The sequence below is a fragment of the Bison bison genome, unplaced genomic scaffold (genome assembly GCF_000754665.1).
Source record: "Bison bison bison isolate TAMUID 2011002044 unplaced genomic scaffold, Bison_UMD1.0 scf7180017864185, whole genome shotgun sequence".
Classification (NCBI taxonomy): domain Eukaryota; kingdom Metazoa; phylum Chordata; class Mammalia; order Artiodactyla; family Bovidae; genus Bison; species Bison bison.
Genome location: NW_011494757.1, coordinates 905,664 through 910,150, shown reverse-complemented (window position 1 = coordinate 910,150; position 4,487 = coordinate 905,664). Strand labels below are relative to the sequence as shown.

Sequence of the window (4,487 nt, the reverse complement as noted above, 5' to 3'; positions counted from 1 at the left end):
GAGCCTGGTGGGCTGTCATCTATGGGGTCGCACAGAGTCGGATACGACTGAAGTGACTTAGCAGGCGGGAATGTATGCTGGTGCGGCAACTGTGAAAAGCAGTATGGAAGGTCCACGTGACCCAGCAATTCTGCTCCTGAGTATACAGCCAAAGAGTACCAGATAATTATGTGAAAAACAGCCAAGACTTGGGTTGTCTGAGTGTCCAACGACAGATGAACGGATTAAAAAATGTGCTACCCAGCACCTCTCCACACAGAAAAAACAGCCACACTTTCCAGTTTAAGCTTTTATTAATGGGGGAAAGGAAATACTGAGATGAATTTAATTAAAATGTATTTTCCCACCAGCCTCTTGAATAAAATGAAGTTCTTCATTCGCCACTACATTTCCCTCCTCGACTGAGGTCATGATGGAGCCATGTAGGTAAATGTGTAGGTAAAGGGTCCTCTCTGCCGTGCACCTGAGGCAAGTTAGGTGTTAGTAAATTGATAGTTAATATACTCTAAAATAAAGAACTACAGAATTGGGGGTAGAAACTTGGAAAGAGCGCTAACTGGAATATTCTCAACATTGAGATTTTAAAAGACTGCCATATTTTTTTTTTTCCTTCCTTCCCTCCCTCCCTCTCTTCTTTCCTTCCTTCCCTTTTGCATCTCTAGGCTGAAAGCCAAAGACCATGCAGTGCAGAGAGACAGATTCCAAAATACAGATTGATCCTATAAGAACGTACATTTTTCTTTTTTAAAATTACGAATGTTCTTAAATTTTAAAATATTTTTCATTATTTTTCAAATTCTTTTCCCATTTAGGTTACTGAAGAATACTGAGCAAGTTTTCCTGTGTTATGCAGTGGGTCCACGTTGGTTGTCTGTTTTAAATACAGCCGTGTGGATATATCAATCCAAACGCCGTGTGGATATATCAATCCAAACTCCTGGTCTACCCCTTCTACCCACACCCGCTCCTGGAACCATAAATTCACCCTCTAAGGCTATGGGTCTGTCTCTGTTTCGTAGACCAGTTCATTTGTATCCATTGCTTAGATCCCATGCGTAAGTGATATATTTTTCTTTCTCTGACTTAACTTCATGTAGTATGATAATCTCTAGGCCCATCCATGTTACTACAAATGGCATTGTTTCATTTTGCATGGCTGAATAATATTTCGCTGTATGCGTGGACCACGTTTTCTTTACCCATTTCTCTGCTGACGGACATCTAGGTTGCTTCCACGTCTTGCTATTGTAAGCAGTGCTGCAGCGAACGCTGGGTGGCACGCACACTCGGTTTTCTGTGGCTGTATGCCCGAGCGTGGCGATGCTGCGCCTTACGCAGCTCTAGTTGTAGTTTTTAAGGAGCCTGCACATTGCTCTCCACGGTGGCTGAGCCAGTTACATTCCCACCAACAGCGCAGTGGGGCTCTCATTTCTCCACACCCTCTCCAGCACTTACTGTTTGTAGATTTTTTGATGGTGGCCATTCTGACTGGTGGGAGGTGGTATCTCATTGTAGTTTTGATTTGCATTTCTCTAAAAACTAGTGGTTTTGAACATCTTTTCGTGTGCTTCTTGGCTACCTGTTCGTCTTCTTTGGAGAAATGTCTATTTAGGGCTTCTTCCCACGTTTCGACTGTGTTGTTTGTTTGTATGGTATTGAGCCACGTGAGCTGTTTGTAAATTTTGGAGACTAAGCCTCTGTTGTTCACATCATTTGCAAATATTAAGAACATAATTTTTCTACTCAGACTAGATTACATTATTATTTAGCACAGTGTTGCTTATGTATCACTTTATCTATTTGAGTAGAAAACTATACTTCTCACATGTTCATGTTTTTTTTTTCTCTTTTCACGAGACCCTGATCATATAGCACAACATTTATTTCTGAAATAATTCAGCCCAATCTAACTTCTTGACCCCCATTTCCCACCACTCACCGCCACAGAGATTGTATTTTAGCCTCACGAATGCACTTACCATTCCATGATGTTCTGTGTACGATCTTAATCTGCAGATTGCCTTGCTTAAATAATCTTTATTTTGAATCAGTCTGATAAAATTAACTAGAAGTAGAGAAGGAATCATCAGAAAAAAACTTTCCCTTGGATTTTACAGTTTCTCTTGATACTCAAGGGCTGCATCTCCACTTGTACTGCAAAAGGCATTTCCTTTTAAGCATATGTGAGTTGGGTGTTGCTCCAGAGAAATTCAGGTTTGGAAAGCCTAATACCTCTTGATCACTGGCTGTCTTTCAGTAAATTTTATATAAAATTTTCCTTCCCATTGTTAGTTTTTGAGATCCTCAAAAGGATGTCATTTGGGGAAGTTTCCCCATATTCTTACATTCTATAATTTCTACCATTGTACTTATCATACAGTGACACTTTTGCTTGAGAAAAAAAAATCAATAGTGTTGGGTATAACTTTTAGCTTGGAGATTTACCTCTGTTATTCCCATTGCTCCATAGCTTAGACCTAAGGTTTCCTTGGCTTTTCCTTCATTTCTTCACATTATTTGGGCATTTTGTTCTCCTTTCCATTATCCTATCAGAACAGTGGCTGACTTGATCTCAGATATTTGTGCTTCCGTATTTAGTTAGCAATGTCTATTCTCAACTGATGCTTGAAGTAGAGGAAAGTATTAACTAGGTATCAGTGTTCTCACCCAAGTATCCATGATGTCCTAGAACCAGAAATATTTGAGACTAGGACCTGCTTTCCTCTTTTTTTTCTCAACTCTCTTGTTCCTTCTTTCAACTCCAAGATTCCAGGTCCTAGCCATTCAATTCTTTCTTGTTATTTCCTAAATCTCTCTATGTCTCTGTTGTAGAACACATGGACGAATTGCTGTGTTTTTAATGTTAACTTTGTACTTCTGAGTTGTTCTTATGATTCCGTTGATCCTTGAGCCTGGACCTGTGCTATGGCCACTGGGAGGAAAGGGCAGATGCATCTTCCATGAAAGTTCTCTGATTCTGTGATGCTGATGTCAACTGGAGGTAAAGTTTGCCCTTTATATGTAAAGTAGTAGGTATGGAAGAAGTAAGAACATAGCTTTATTTAAAAGTTTTATTATCTTTTCCAACTTCCCAGTTAACACCCCCAAATCTTGTTTTCTGAACCACTGAAAATACTAAAGGTCCTGAGCTTTAAGATTCAACTGCTCTAAAATTTTGAGAAGTAAAGTTACGAGCTTCAGCATTTGAATATCCCTATGCCTGATAACAATCTTTATAAAGTTTTTTTTTTGTTGTTGTTGTTTTTCAGAGGACTATCTATTGAATTAAACAGACCTGAGCCAGAAAATCATGTATCTTTTATCTTATTCTCTTATGAGATGTGAATATAAAAATATCCTGTAATATAAAACACCTTTGCTACAGAAGGTTATCTACATTTGCATAGAAACCCATGTAGTAAACAGCAGTTAGGGCCGAGTGTATTCAGTTACCTATAATTGCAGCTTAGAGATGACACCGTTTACACTTAATTCTGATCAAAACCTTAGTTCTTCAAACAGGATTCACAGCAGAAGACAACACTTTCTGATTCACCAGGGGAGAAATGAGATGCCTACCACGTCTTCGTCATCCGCTGTATTTCGCTTTGTACAACCAGTTGATCAAGGTCGATGTCACACACAGCTCCAAAAGGGTGAATAGGAACAAATAGTTTGAAAGGATTTTACCAGCTCTCTGTTTTCAAAAAGAAAATGTCATTCTTAGATTTCTTTACATGTTAGCACTTAAAAAAATAAAAGTATAATAAAATTTCAGGAAGATGAAAAAGAGAATAGAAAAACTGTTCATTATATTCTCGCACCCTCAACCACTATGGTTTTATATATATATATATATATAAAATTACATATAATTATATATGGTTACATATACATACGGTTACATATATATACCATACTATGGTTACTAGTTAGTTAACTAGTTCCACAGCATATATTAGCTTCCACTTTGATGAATTTTTCTTATTTCTATAATGAAAATGATTTTACAGTAATTGGGATATATAGTATACCACGTATACCACATCAATACATGGCTACATGTATACACGTCTAGTCACGGCTATGGTTTTCCCAGTGGTCATGTATGGATGTGAGAGTTGGACTATAAAGAAAGCTGAGCACCGAAAAATTGATGCTTTTGAACTGTGGTGTTGGAGAAGACTCTTGAGAGTCCCTTGGACTGCAGGGAGATCCAACCAGTCCATCCTAAAGGAAATCAGGCCTGGGTGTTCACTGGAAGGACTGATGTTGAAGCTGAAACTCCAATACTTTGGTCACCTGATGCAAAGAGCTGACTCACTAGAAAAGACCCTGATGCTGGGAAAGATTGAAGGTGGGAGGAGAAGGGCACGACAGAGGATGAGATGGTTGGACGGCATCACTGACTCAATGGACATGAGTTTGGGTAGGCTCTGGGAGTTGGTGATGGACAGGGAGGCCTGGCGTGCTACAGTCCGTGGGGT

The 4,487-nt window shown here is 39.1% G+C and overlaps 1 long non-coding RNA gene across 1 annotated transcript in view; it reads right to left on the bottom strand.

Moving 5' to 3' along the window:
* Window positions 1-274: 274 nt before the first annotated feature.
* The window catches only part of LOC104991305, a 37,300-nt gene continuing 33,087 nt past the window's right edge, over window positions 275-4,487 (bottom strand). The window contains exons 6-7 of the long non-coding RNA XR_825597.1: window positions 3,580-3,697; window positions 275-463 (exon numbers count right to left, since the gene is read on the bottom strand). This is a non-coding gene — a long non-coding RNA (uncharacterized LOC104991305). The remainder of the gene's footprint in view (window positions 464-3,579; window positions 3,698-4,487) is intronic.